The 15,661-nt window shown below is 47.4% G+C and overlaps 1 pseudogene; it reads right to left on the reverse strand.

Annotated features, from left to right (window-relative positions):
• Nucleotides 1-1,329: 1,329 nt before the first annotated feature.
• Nucleotides 1,330-2,111, reverse strand: LOC143639855 (S-phase kinase-associated protein 1 pseudogene; annotated as a pseudogene).
• Between the last annotated feature and the right edge of the window lie 13,550 nt (nucleotides 2,112-15,661).

Consider the following 15,661-nt stretch of genomic DNA (forward strand, 5'->3'; position numbering starts at 1 on the left):
CTGGTTGTTACTTCAGTTCTGACCAGCTGTGTGACTTTGACGGAAGCCCCTGTCCTGTTTGGACCCCAGGAAGACTGGTGAATGGGGAAGTCCTCTGGCTTCAGGTGCACCACTGCAACGGGATCCAGACCTTGGGTTTCAGGCCTGCGTTCAAGTCTCTTTTCTGAGTCCACACACCAGCAATACCAAACACTGATGAGGACGTGGAGCAGCAGGAACGCAAATGGCATCACCACTTCCCAAGGTGGGTTGTAGGCTCCCCGCCCCCAAGCTACCCTTCCCATGTGGTCTTTCCACATGACCCGAGGACTGCACTCCCTGAGTAAATTTATGTCCACCATAGAAATATGCACATGAATGTAACAGCAGTTTTATTCTTGATTGCCCAAACTAGGAGGCTACCAAGATGTCCTTCAACAGGTGAATGGCTAAACAAGCTGGTTCATCCTTATAGCAGAGTTATTCAGAAAAGAAGGGGAAAACAGATATAGAGAATTTTTTTTTTTTTTGGTACCAGGGATTGAACCCAGGAGTGCTTAGCTGCTGAGCCACATCCCCAGCCCTTTTTATATTGTATTTAAAGACAGGATCTTGGAATCTTAAATGTATATCATAAAATGAAAGAGGCCATCTTGAAAGTGGCTACATACTGTGGTTCAAATTATATGACATTCAGGAAAGGGATGATGGCAAAAGTAAATAGAGACAGTGTATAGATCAGCAGTCACCAGCGTCTTGTGGGAAAGAAAGGAGAGGTTCATAAGTGGAGCACAGAAGATTTTGAGGGTTGTGAAACAACTCCATGATTTTTTTTAATTTTTTTTTGAAGTGTCTTTTTTAATTGAAAAGCTATCAAACTGTCTAGTTACATTTCTGGGTAACTAGACAAATCCACAAACTGGGTAATAACTGAGTCTCTAGGCAACATATTCAAAGCTGATTAAAAAAACAAAAAACCCGAGTCCTTTGGTCCAATTAAGGGAATCCTGCTACATACAGGCAAATCTATCCCAGTGGTACTGCTGGACTCCAGGAGGCTGGAAGAAATCCTAACAACCCCAACTCAGAATATTTACTTCAAGTAGCCTTTTTCCAGTTTCCAACTCATGAATAAAGATAATATTTTGTTAATTCTATTTCAGAAAACTTTTTGCAAGTTGTTTTATTTACAACGCCAACTTTTAAAAGCTCACTAAAGTTAACTGGACAATAAACTAGGCAGAAATCGCTTTACAAAAGGAGGGAAAGCCCAAAATGCCACTTTCTACAGAGAACCCACAGTTCAGTTTTATTCAGAGTAAAGAAAAAAAAGAAACTTTCTCTCACACTAAAAGAAATTCAGCCATAGGTTTGGAGTCTGTACTCAAACTACACATGCAATAAGGACAATATTATGCTAATACAATTGATTTGCTGCTGCATTTGTCTACTGTTTGTCTAATATTAACAATTATAAACAGAGCAGTGCAACTAGTATTTGGAACAATCCTTATAGTGTTACAGTGTCAGGTACAACAGTTCACTTCTCTTCACACCACTGGTTCTCTTTGCGTACCTGGGCTTCCTCCTCTTCAGTAAAGTCATTTTTGATATTGAAGGTTTTGCTAATCTCCTCAGGAGTTTTCCCCTTGATCATATTGGCAACAGTCTTGCACGTAACATCAAGCAAACCTTTGATGTCTAAGTAGTTTGCAGCCAGAATAAGTTCAAAAAGTGTTCCTTGGTCAACTTTCAGGAATTCTTGGTCCCAAACAGGGATATCGTCTGTTCGCTTTTCTTTGTTCTCATCATCCTCAGGAGGAGGGGGGTCATCCTTGTGGTGTGTGCACCACTGAATGACCTTTTTTAATATTGCTGCATTAACATTTGGTAGAGGAACTGGGTCATCATCTCCTGCATCATCCATTCCCAAATCTTCCAACATGGTCTTGATTGTCACAGATTGTTTGGCAATTTCTATGTCAACTTCAAATATCTCCCCATCAGAACTCTGCAACTTAATTGAAGGCATGGTGTTTGGTCTCAAGAAAAACGGCGGTCCGGAGGCTGAAGGGAGCGCGGCGGCGACCACACGAGGAAATAAAAAGGTGCTGGACAAGGCCACTCCAGCGGCGCCTCGTGGCGTTGGCCTTTATACAAGCAAGCGCACTCCATGATTTTATAATGACAGACACAGAAGAAAAAATGAACTTAGTATAAACTGTGAACTTCAGTTAGCAACAATGAATCACTATCCATTCATCAGCAGTAACAAGCCTGGTACAATAGCAAGGTGCTAAGGGGAAACCACAGGGAGATGGGAACTTGCTGGATAGTCTGCTCATCTTTATGTAAACCTAACACTGCTCTCAATATAGCATATTGTGTATAAATGAATGCAATATATTAAAAGAATGAAAAAAAAGCACTTGATATTCTTAAAGGATACTGAAAAGAGGCTTTTACACAACCCAACACAGTTTCAAGATTAGACGCAACAAATTCAGAATAGAAGGGACCTTTATCAATCCTATGAGGGCAATTTATGGAAAACCCACTCGTAACATCAAACCTAATCATGGAAGACAGGAAGATTTCAATAAGATAAGGTTATATAATTGCCTCTTCTGTTTAACTTATTGGAAATCCTATCTAGAGAAATTAGGGAAGAAAAATCAAGTAAAGGGCATCTAGTTTGGAAAGAAAAAAAAATTAAACTATCTCTAATCACAGATGACATGTTCTTATGTAGAGAAAGCTTTAAAGAATCCACAAAATACTATTAGTGCTAATAGCTTTTCAAAACTTTAGGGTAAAAGATGTATATGCAAAAAGAATTTGCATATTTAGACAATAATAAAATTCAGAAAAATTTACTTACAATTACATGAAGAATAGCATACCAACAATAAGCAGTTGAGTAGCAGACTTGGAAAGCAATTTTATTTATTATAGCATCAAAAGGAACAAAATTTCAGAGGCCTCCAGGGCCATTAAAGTCAAAATTGTTGGGGCTGGGGATGTGGCTCAAGCAGTAGCACGCTCGCCTAGCATGCATGCGGGCCTGGGTTTAATCCTCAGCACCACATACAAACAAAGATGTTGGGTCCGCCGAAAACTAAAAAATAAATATTAAAAAATTCTCTCTCTCTCTCTCTAAAAAAAAAAAAAGAAAAGAAAAGATACATTAAAGTCGAAATTGTAATGAGATATCACTTCACCCCAGAAGAATGACTGGGACCAAAAGGAAATTTAAAAAATGATACATGTTGATGAACATGTAAAGAAAGGGGCACTCTCATAGGTGTTGGTGGAATAAATTAGCACCACTGTTATGGAGGTTCCTCAAAAAACTAAAGTGGATCCACCATTCGCTGCAGCTGTCCACTTCTGAGTCTCAATTCAGAGGAAGTGAGATGAGCATACCAAAAAGACACCTGCCCACCAATGAGTATCACAGCACTGTCTATACAGCCGACATGTGGACTCAACCTAGGTGCCCACAGATGGAAGGATGGATAAAGAAAACGTGGTGTGCAGCTACACTGTAAAATATAATCTGGTCATTAAAAATGAAATCCTGTCTTTGCAGCAAAGTGGGTGACGTTACATGCAGTGGAATAAGCCAGGCACAAAGAGGCAAATTCCAAGTGTTTTCTCTCACATGTTGAAGTTTAAAAAAAAAAAAAAAAAAAACTTGACTTGAAGATAGAATAGTGGTCATCAGCACATAGGCAATTGGAGGGAAGGTAAAGAAAGGCTAATTTGATCAGTGCATATTGAAAGTAGGCACTGAAATATCACACTGAACCTATTAGTATGCTCATTAATAGGTTTAAAAAATTAAAGGACAACCAATCAAGAGGCTAAAAGATTTGCACACTGAAAACTACAAAACTCTAATGAAAGAAAGAGAACACAAATGGAAAGACATTCCGTCTATGCAAATTGGAAAAAGGGTTGTTAAAACATGGATACTCCTTAAAGTGATCTACAGATTCAATGCGATCCCTGTCAAAAATCAGTGGCAATTTTTGAAGAAATAGACATTCTTAAAGTTCATATGACCCTGAATCACCAAAGCAATCTCGAAAAAGAAGAACCAAGTGGGAGTCCCTACGCTCCTGAGTTCAGGACTTACTGCAAAGCTACGGTGACCAACACTGTGTTACTGACTGTGAAGACGGGCTCGTAGACCAGTGGGGTACGACAAAGGGCTCAGAAACACGACCCCGTGTCTGTGGCCCAGTGATCTCTGATAAGGGGTCAGCACTACTCCAGAGGGGAAGAACCATTCTCTTTTTTGGTACCCAGGATTGAACTCAGGAGGGCTTGGCCACTGAGCCACCTCCCCAGCCCTATGTTGTATTTAGAGACAAGGCCTCACTGAGTGGCTTAGCACCTTGCTTATGCTGAAGCTGGCTTTGAACTTGTGATCCTCCTGCCTCAGCCTCCTGAGCAGCTGGGATTACAGGTGTGCACCACTGGGCCCAGTGGAAGAAGCATTTTCAACACAGTGATGGAAAAATGTTTCCTGGTATTGGGCATGGTAATTTGTTGGACAGACACCAAGAGTAAAAATGAATTAGACTTGCTGAGATTCAAAGCTCATGTGGTCCAAGGATGCAGTCAGCTGAGTGGAAGGCAGCTCAAGCCATGGGAGCAAATAGTTAATAATGATATGTTTGAAAGGTTAATACCTAGCCTATGTAATGAACCCCTACCACTCAATAATAAAAACCCAAAGACCACTATGAAAACAGTGAAAGAATTTCAATACATAGTTCTTCAAAAAAAAAAAAATAAGATTGAAAAATGACCACTAAGTGTGTGAAAAAAGGTTCAGTATTACTAGTCATTAGAAAATGCAAATTGAAACTGCAGTAAATGCCACCTCATGTCAACAGATAGGATCACTGTTGAGTACGCATGTGTGCACACATACACACACACACAAAAAAAAAAAACAGAAATAACAATAGTGGTCAGGATGTGGAGAAAACTGGAATCCTTGGGCACTGTTAGTGGGAACACAAGATAGCAGCTACCATGGGACACAGTATGGTAGGTGAATCCTCAAACAGACGACTCTAGACAGACACCCAAAGGATCAAAAGCAGCATCTTTGCAAGATATTTGCACACCTATTTTCAGAGCAGCATTATTCACAATAGCCAAGAGACAGAAGCAATCAAGTGTCTATTAATAGATGAAAGGGTGAACAAAGTGCAGTATCATTCAACCTTTTAAAAGGAAGGATATTCTGGCAGGCACAATGGTGTGTGCCTTATTCCAAGCAACTCTGGAAGCTGAGGCAGGAGGATCACAGGTTAGAGGTTAGCCTGGGCAACTTAGCAAGACCCTGCATCAGAATAAAAAATAAAAAGAACTGCTCAGCGGTATAGTGCCCAGGGTTCAATCCCCAGTGCCAAATAAGAAAATAAATAGAAGGAAATTTTGAGACATGCTTACAATATGGATGGACCTTTAACTCATATGCTAGATGAAATATACAAGTCACAAAAAAGTGTGCTATGTCCACTATGCTAGGCACTGTGAATAGTGCCTGGCATAAGGTCCAGTGACCATCCATATGGTCAAGTGATTTTTACCAAAGCCACAAGTTTATTCGATAAGGAAATAATATGCCTTTTCAATAAATGAAGGTAGGATTACTGAATAGCCACATTACAGAAAATGGCTTTGGATCCATAACTCAGACTACACGCAATGAGCCAGTCACAAGGCACCACAACTGTGCAAATTCCATTTATACAAAATATCCAGAAAAGGAAAATCTATAGAGAGCAAATAAATAAGTGGTTGCCAGCATTGGGGAAAGGAGCTGAGGTTGAGAGCTAAGTAGCATGGGGTTTGCTTTGAGAAGAACGGAAATATTCTAAAAGTGATCATGGTGATGTTTGCCCAGCTCTGAATATATATGAAAGCCGCTGCACTGTACACCATGAGTGAGTTGTATGCATAATTTACTCAATTGTTATCTTTATTGAATTGTAACTCAAAAACGTTATAACAGAGAAGGATTCACACCAACCAAGCAATCTGTGTTCAAGACATCGTGTTGGGCACTGGAGACTCCATCTTGTTTAGAACTAATATTTTTTCTGTAGCAATCCTTCTCCAGGATATTCACACTTACTAGCACATTGTGTAAATATAAACACTGGCAGCAGTATTCTAAGATAGGTAAGCATAATTATTAATTTCAAGTTCAGCCAGGCTGGGCCTTTCCAAGAGGAACCAGCACCTTCCAGGTGCTGGAGCACGTGGGACCTTCTCTCCTGAGGCTGGTAGGACCTCTTAGCACCGAGGAGGCTGGGGGTACAGACAGGGAGAGGTACTGCCCTGTTCCAAGGCTGGTGTGCTTTGGGCTATTCTTCTGCAGACCTAATTGCAGGATATGGTAAGAGAGTTCTGAGATGCTGCATCGCCAGAGAGAAGTCACAAGTGTCCTGAGGTCGGCCCCACAAGGCAGATCCAGGGGGCCAGATGAGGTCATCCCCTGGTTCCAACACAACCTTGACCTGTGAAGAGGTGAGCAATGTGAGTGGCATGCAACATGCCCTCAAAAATGGCAGCTGCCACCTCAGCCCAGCACACAGCACTGCATTCTGCCATACTACCATGCTACGACGTGTTCTGTCACCACCAGCATCAACACTGCCATCCAAGGGTCAAACCAGAAACAAAACCTGCAGTGAGCTCAGCCAGATAACTTGAAATTCACACTACACAGAATGCCTTCTAGTCAATAAGGCTATTGCAAATTTTTTTCACTGTGACCAACTTAAATAGATTTTATAGTATATTCTGATACATACAACTGAAATCAAAGTTTCACAAAATAATACTTAGCTCCACTTGAAATAAAATCAATATTTTCTAGCTTTTGTTTGTGTGCGTTTGTTTTACCAATACTGAGTGATGGAAAGACATCAGGAAAGACCACAGATTCAAGGTCCAGCCCTCCTCCGTTCAAACCCCAGCTCTGCTCTGCAAGTGTGACCAGGTTGTACAAGAACTCGGTGCCTCTCTAGCCCTTCTGTGCTGCAGGAATAATAACAGCACGTCTCCCAGGGTCAAGGTGAAGGTTAAAAGAGGAAATAAGTGGAAGGCATTCAGGACCCAGACTTAGAGAGAGGCTGTCACCCATTTGCTGCAACAATAGTAATTACCAAGCTAGTCAAGACCTGCATACTGACCCCGTAGTGTGTCAGGACCAACTGAGGAGAAACATTAGGCTGGCCTGAGTCCCTGGGAGCAGAGGAGGCCAGCCAGGGCAGCACAGGAGGACTGATTAATATGATACGGACAAAAATTTATAAATAGAGTTTTGCTGATGGGTATAGTTTGTGTCTCTCAGAAACTCACACTGAAGCTTAACCCCCTGTGTAGCAGTATTAGAAGGTGGGCCTGTGGGAAGTGGTTAGGTCCCTGGGTCACTGTCTTTGCCTGTTACATCCTTTCTGCCATGTGATGCCACCTTGGTAGGTGTAAGAACAGCCTGGCCTGCAAAGCCTCACTGACTGGCCCAGAGCACTGCAAAAAGCGTCAGCAGGCACCCAAGCAAGTGGCCCATCCCCAGGCAGAGGCAGCAGCTGCCCTCAGCCCTGCACCCCAGCAGCCTCCTGATCACTAACCCTCTGACTCACAACTCTGGGTTCCTCAGGACCATCTGAGGACCATCTCTTGTGCTGACTGATAAGGGGTCACCAGAATAGATGTTGGCCAGGCAAAGGATGAGGGGGATGTGTTGTTGGCACATGCCATGGTTGGATGTGGTTTGAGAGCGTCCCCCAAGGGCCCATGTTGGAAGCTCGGTCCTCAGTGTGGTGGTGTGAGAGGTGGTGGATTCTTTAAGACCTGGGACCTGGAGGGAGGTTGGGAGACAGGGCTAGAGTCTCCCAGCCTCTGTGGGCCCGGGGGCGGGGGGGGGGGTGCTTCACTCAGCAAACCACGTGCATTCCATTGGGCCCAGCCCCTGAATTTTAACATCTCTTCTCTACTGAGTCCCTGGTCACAGTCACGTCCCTCCTTGCTCCCCACCTCCCTTTAAAACTCCCAGTCAGGGAAGTAGCTTCGCACAGTAGGCATGGGCCTTAGGCATCACAAATGAAGTCAAGTTCAGCTTGGCCTCACCCTTCCCTGTCACAGACAAATGGTGAGAATCTGTCTGAAGTTAGCTAGTGTCCAGCTCTGTGATGCCCCCTCCTCCTGGGAATCAGCCCCTTCCAGGCCCCTGCTGACTAAGGAAATGCTGAGGCCCTGGGCATCGGCACTGACAGGGGGACCAGCCCTCCCTGTTGGGTGGATCAGGCTTGGAGGGACGTGGTGCTGAGCTGGGGGGCTGACTGGCCAAGACCAGGAGGGGTAAAAAGGTAGGTGTGGGAACAGCCTGGCCTGGGAAGCCACACTGAATGGCCCAGTGGAGATCACAGAGTCGTCTAGAACCTGCTGGGACCACACACCTGCCTCTGCTCTGTCCCCAGACCCCAGGACCATGGCAGGCAGGAGGCTGCTTCTATTTTTAAAGTCCTGGTGAGATTGCAGAACCGTGGAGAGGAGCAGGAGTTCTGAGATCTTAGTGAGACAAGTCTGAGAAAAAGCAGGACTAGAAAGAAGACAAGAGAGGGACGGCCGTGGACAGTGGCACCGGGTGCTGGAGGAGCACGCCCACCCACATGCTAACAGGCTTCGGAATCTGACTGGCCCACACCTTTTCCTGCCTCCAACCCGGCTGGAGCATTTGATGAGATGCTGTGTTTAACTTGAGAGGCTAATGAAATATCTGGGTTGCTTTGTTAATTTTACCACCAACATTTGTATATTGGGGAGACGTGGATTGTCGAATCTGTGTGCAGATGCTGGAGGATCGTCCATGCTTCACTGTTAGAAAGGTCCTGGGATGTGAGACCAGGGAAGAGGCTTCGCACAGTAGGCATGGGCCTTAGGCATCACAAGGGACACTTCAATGACTTCCAGGAAGGACCAGGGCAACATCCACTCACCTTTTTCCTTCTCAGGGAAAGAGGCTGGGAGGATGGAGGATCCAAGAGCAGGGAGAGGAAGGGCATTATCAGAGCTCACAGGTGCAAGGTTGGATGGAGTAGGAGGGACACTGGGCAGAGGGGAAGGGGATAGGAGTGTCCCCTGAAGCCAGCCTGGCTCAGGGCCTAGAGGATGCAACTCTATCCCTGGAAATGCCCCTTTATCTTCCCAGGTTTGGCTTTAATGCCTCAAGTGGGGTAACTCCTGCCTATCCCCACTCCTTCACCCAGGGCCAAGGGGAAAGGTCTCCATCTCCCACACAAAGGGATGCTGTGAGGAAAATCCCTAGCTGTTCAACACATCAGCCTCCAGAGCCCCACACCCTGGCCATCACAGCTGACTGTGTAGGCCACTCTCTAGAATTTTCTGGTACTCTAGATGATGGAAAGAAAGGCATCTCCCTCCAGACTCAGGGTCAATTCCCTATGTGGTCTTGGGATCACCAGTGGTTCTCTCTGGACCTCAGGCTCCTTGTCTATAAACCGAAATGGTTGTCCCAATTATTCCAACAACTCATTCAATTTCTGCATCCTGGGGAGGGTGTGCACAAGTCCTGAATTCCAGGGATAAGAATGCATAGTCCTTCATTTTAAGGGGGAGATTCAGAGACATAATGCATGAGATTATAATGGTAGATAAAGATTATAATGGTAGAAAACCCACCACCAAGAATGAACCCCTGATAGAAACCATGGGCTCAGGCAGCAGCAACAGGCCAGATCAGGCACATCACCTGGGGGAGTTTGAGAACAGGGAGGAGGCTCATCCTATGCAGGGCAGAGGTGATGAGGGAAACCTCTGTATCTTATTCCCAATTTTTCCATTCACTTAAAACTGCTCTTGAGCATCACGGACCGGCACGATTTAAAAGTCATCTCAATAACATAGGAACTCAATTCCTTTCATTTCTCCTGAAACGCAAACCTCATCAGAGGAGATTCTGGTGTCCTGAGATTAGTGGTCCGATCACAGCTAAGCTCTCCCACGCTGTCCTGGTGTTACATGGTCACCAAGTCCCTTGAATTCGTCTTTCCACATCCTAGCTGCTGCATCTCCAGTCTCATCTTCCAGAGCCTGCTTGCTGACAGACCCAATCCTTGCCTTCTCCCATCCCAAAGGGGCTGCCCTAAAGGCCATGTTTCCCAGGATGCTTTGCCCACTCTTCCAATCAAGCTGGCCAGTGGAAGGGCAGGCACCACATCAGAAGTGAGAAGCCCATCCCCTCCGACTATCCCATCCCCGTATGCCTCCAGCTGTAGAAATAATTTAGAGCCAATACAAGATATCCTGCCCCCTCTTCCCTACATATTTCAGAAGGGGTCTCTGAAAACAAGTTTCCTTGCACAGCCACATGGACATAAAAGCACCCTTTCTAAAGAACACAGACTCCAGCTCAGAGCCTCCAGGACCTCAAAGATTGAAGGGGAAGAAGCAGGACTCAAAAGCAAGATCCCTGACTCCACACCACCAAGCCCAGCTCACACTGTGCCCCCAACGCCCATCCCACTCCAACACTCTTTGGGCAGACACAGCTTGGGTCCCCAGAAAATTCTACAGCAGTCCCAACACACATTATCCACCTTGGCATGGATCTCAGGCTTCTGTGGAAAGCTTAGTCAGGGTGGATTTCCCTAACCCCTCCCTGTCCCATTTCTGTTCTGGTGGAGATGGATCACTGTGAATGCCAAGGGCAGGAGGGGAGCAGGTTAATCATTAATAGCACTTTTCTGTATGTTTATAATGGGGTTACTGTGAAAATAAGGAGGCTAGCACACAGAAGTCCACCTTCAGGAGTTCCCACCCTGTAAAGGGGCAGAGAGCCTGGAGCAGAAGACAGCTTCCTCACTGGACGTGTGATCAAGGGCTGGGATGAAGGGCTGCGGTGCTCAGGACGCACTGCTGTCAGCTGGTGTCCACATCTATCACCTGGAGAAGGACGTGCACACACACACACATGCTCTGACAGCCCAGAACACGGAGCCTTCTTCTAGGGCAGTCCTCTCAACTGTGACGTTTCCTACAGATCCCCAATGATAGGTGAGGCATGCTCAAAGCAACTTCTAACACATAACAGCTAAGTAGCCTAAACCAAAGTCTCCCCGCATCGAGGTGGGTGTCCTCCTCAGGTCTGGCCTCCCTATCACGCCCTTCTCCCATCCTTGTGCCCGTCTTGTATCCATGACCCCCCCCCCACCGCAAGAGGCTGGCCGGTGACTGAACCCAGGATGACTCCAGCCAAGCTCTATCTCACCCCTAGTTTGCTTCTCAAAACCCTTTATTTTCCTATCTCACCATCCATGGTAGGTAATGGTACCATAATCAACCAGCTGTCAGGCCAGAAACCAGAAGTCACCTTAAATTCCTCTGCCTAGTGCTCACCACCCTGGGGCCTCCCCACTGTGCCAGCACAAGCTGCAGCCCACGGTTTTCTTGTGCTGAGGTTTATGTCCTTCTGCTTGAGCACAAAAGAGGCTCCTTTCCAGAACCAGAGGGGCCGTCCACATGCCCTGCTCCTCCTCCAGGATCTGCTCCTGCTCTGTGGTGGCCTGTCCGCTGCACTGTCCCACTCTCTGCACCTCCATCTCTGCCCTGCTCCCACAAGGTTCCACGTTTAGTGGAGCAAAAGCACCTCATGCTGGCTAGTCACTTCTCTGGAGTCAGGCCCGGGGTGGTGTGGGTTAGGGTAACTCTCGGGGACTCCAGCCTAGAGATCAGAGCAAGGGCACCAGTGCCCACAGTGAACACCTGAGAAGGCAACAGCTATGTGCACCTGTCCCAAAAATCCACTGGACCAGGAGGGGCTTCCATAGCTGGTGCCCAAAGAGGGTCTGACCAGCCGCCCATGCCCCACACTGACACACATACCCCAGAAGCTGCCCGCCTCCCTCTCCCATCACAACTAGCATGGGAGCCATCAGGATCTGCATTCTCAACACTCTGAACTGGAACTGCCCACTCCCCAGCCAAGGGACTTGGTGTCTTCCATCTTCCTTTCATAAATCCAGGAGCTCTATTGTAAAACACAGTGACAATAGCTGATAATGTCTATCTAGAAATTGCTAGAAGAGATTTTAAATGCTTTCACTATAAATATATATATATATATATATATATATATATATATATATATATCAGGTTATGAGGTGATAGATACGCTGATTGGCTACACTTAGTCATCCCAGAAGATATGCATATGTGCCAAACACTGTGTCACTCTCCAGGGACTTTCCTAAGGGGTGCCCACCTGTCACAGTGGACTTCTGGACTGGGGCTTTCCAGGAGGGAGGGGCTGCTGGCTGGGAATTGACCCAGGTCGCGGGGGCGGAGCTCGGGGAGGAGGCATGCTGGCCCAGGACCCACGGCGGGGGACCCCCATTTGTCCAGCTTTCTGTGCGCATGGAAACGGCAGGATCCCCGCAAGCTACTTTTGCAGAGCAGCCCACATGCATCCTCTGCTGTGAGCCCCAGCCCCGTGCAGGTCTGCGCCATCTGGGGGAGTGGGTTAGGGTCCTGGGCAAGGCCTTGCCATGAGACCATGAGGCAGTGTCCCCTGCCCACAGCCTTGGGGAACCAGACTGACAATGTTGAGCAGCCTGAAAACTTCTGAGGTGATACATGACAAGCACCAGGCTGCACACGTCCCTCACGCTCCTGAGCAGCTGGTGTCAACGCTTTCTTCTTAGACTCTCGGAACTGTGCTGTCCGGAACTGTGCTGTCCGTACCTCCATCAGGGCCAGCAGAGCGGAGGAGGCACCTGAAGAGGCTGGGTGGAGAAGAGATGAAGGAGGCGGAGCTGAGGAGGTGAGGCAAGGCGTCAGGTGAAGCATACAGAATGGAGGCCACACACTTGCTGAGGTCTGGCTTCTCTACCTCTTTGGGAGAGCCTGAGTATCAGTACTGCATGTGAGAGGTACCTGTCTTTCTGGGCTCAGCAGTGCTCAGGAAACAACCGAGCAATGGGGTCTGGTGCTAATTTTCAGACTGGCTCAGGCCCAAAGTCTCCTGTGCCGCCAAGGGCTGGGCGGAACCCGGGGATGGCCTGCCACTGGAGACAGTGTTCACACAGCCCAGCCTGGGCATTTGTAGAGTGGACTAATGCAGGGTCATTTGCAGTTGAAAAATGGGTGTTCAGGATGGAGATGTTTGGGTAAAACTGGAAGAGAAGACATTCGCGGAGGCTGGCTGACTGGAATTAGGAGGATGCATGTTGGAGGAGTGCTACAATTGTCATCCTTGAATGTGAGCTAAGCATGCACAGCTGTGTATAGGCACACGTCACCACACATCTGAAATGACAGAGGCTGATTGGGACACATGGGATGGCTTGGTACCTCAAATCACCACGAATGGCTCTGCTGTGAATGACAGGGATTTCCAAAGCAAAATCTGCCCGCAAAGTCCTGAGCAACGAAGTCCAACCCTCCCTGAAAACATGCTGCGCATACATGTCAGTAACGGGTGCCTTCTGGGATAATCCAGTCCAAAACACATGCACTCTAGTCATGTTTGTATGTTAGCCTGAGTTAGGTTGTAGCCCCAGTAATCATACATTTCTGACTGAAGTGAGTGTCCTTCTGAACAACTCGGAGACACTCGGGATGTGGGCCAATTTTTTCCTGTTCAGGACTGGCCCCAAAGTAGTATAGTAGTCACTGGAGATATGCTTATGCCAATCTAGTAAGAATGTAAATATTTACTATAATAAGTATTAACAGGACATCTGGCCTTCCTATCCATGGACAGGCCATGAAATGACACAAATAGCCACTCCACTAACAGTAACTGTGAGGATGTTCAAGCTAAAACACCCCAGGATGGTGCCCCATGCAGAGAACTAATGGCCCATGGCTAGAGAGCTCGGCTCATGGAAAGACCAATGTTGACTGCATAGACTAAAGGGCATCCAGCGGCCTGTGGGGAGACGGACACTGACATCACACAGCCACCAGGATGTGTCAACAGTTAGAGAAGGATGTTTTAAAGTGCCATCCACAGGGTTAAGTTATGCTGCAGCAGCAACCCCCAGAAGTTCCTGTGGCCTCACACACCACCGTTTACTTCTCCTGTGCTCCAGGATGAGCATGCGTTGGAGACTCTACGTGAGCCTGGCCTATCAGAGGCTCCATATTAATGCTCAGCTCCCTCTCGCAGCTGCGGGTGGCAGGTGAGGTGGAAGCAGGGGGTGGCTCAGAAAACACACTGAAGACATAGCCACAACCTTCGGAAGTCCTAGGCCACTGGGAAGGTAAGACATGATTGACATGAGTGCAGAAACCTGCAATATGCTCTCCCTGCTGTGGGGACACTACAGAGGAATAACTGGCCCACAGCAGAGAACAATGAAGAGGGGACAGCAAGCCAGCTGGGAGACCAAGCCATAGCATTGGCACAGACTGAGACCTCAGACTGGGGACAGGTCCCATGTCACATGCAGGTGCCGGTCACACACAGGTATCTGCTGCTTCTCAGCCATGTTCTGGTCTCATGGCCCATGACTTGGCCCCTTTGCCTAGTGGCTTTGGGGTTCCTTGCTGTCACAATCAGATCCAGGAGTGCGACCTTAGCACTTACACTGCAGTCCTCTGTTTTCCAGATGAAGACTCTGGGGCTGAGGGAGGAGGCAGACCTCGGAAGAAAGTAAAGGAGGGTTGGGCCAGGGGCCGACTTCCTCTCCTGCCCATTGCCCTCGCCCACTGCTGCCAATGTCAGGAGGCCCGGAGAAGAAGCCATGCTGCCCGACTGCTGCCCCACCTTCCTGGTTCTGAGAGGAATTGCCATAGGCTTGCTCTTAGATCCAGGCAGGGGCAGAGAGGCTGTGAGAAGGTTCCATGGCCCTTCCTGGGGCTGATTATGCTCCTGGTCCTTGGTGTCAGACTTGGTGAAATGACACTCTGATGAGTGAAACATGAGAAGTGAGGTCTTGCCTCACAGCAGAGGCCTGAAGAACGAGTGAGCCTGGTTCATACTCTGACTTCCCACAACAGTCAGCAATACTTCACAGGGTCTTTGCCATCAGCCTGGCTCCCAAGTTCAGATGACATGGAACCCTAATGCAGCTGCCTCAGAAAAGACATGCAAGAAATCAATCTCTAGTGCTGTAACTCCTGGTACTTATGGACCACTTGTTACAGCAGCTCTACCTGGCCTGGCCTGTGATGACCGACTCACAGGACAGCACAGCCCTGTCCACACTGCTGGTTAAAGGCCATGAAAGGTCATGCTAAGGCATTTGCCTTATGCAAAGGCAGAAGGTGTGTTTCTATCCTTGGAAACCTCAAGATGCAGAACCAGATTGGGGTGGTAACCCACTGGGAAGCAGGGGCAAAGCACACATGAAGAGCACCACTTGCCATCATGGGGCATGTTCCAGGGTGCATCCCTGCCTGTTGAGGGAGGCTCTGCCTTAGCTCAGAGGGCCCCTTCCATCTCCTCCTCCTAAAGAGGGGCAGGGAGGAAGAGGAGTCGGACAAGGGCAAGTTGTTTCCCAATCACTGTTACCTGGACATGGGACGTAATTGCTGTCTATTCCTCACAATGTGCAGATGGACAGGTCAAGGGCATGCGGGAGGGTAGGGCTGTCAGGTTGCCCACCCAGCCTGGGATAGCCCACCA

This window comes from Callospermophilus lateralis (assembly GCF_048772815.1).
Source record: "Callospermophilus lateralis isolate mCalLat2 chromosome 5 unlocalized genomic scaffold, mCalLat2.hap1 SUPER_5_unloc_2, whole genome shotgun sequence".
Lineage (NCBI taxonomy): Eukaryota > Metazoa > Chordata > Mammalia > Rodentia > Sciuridae > Callospermophilus > Callospermophilus lateralis.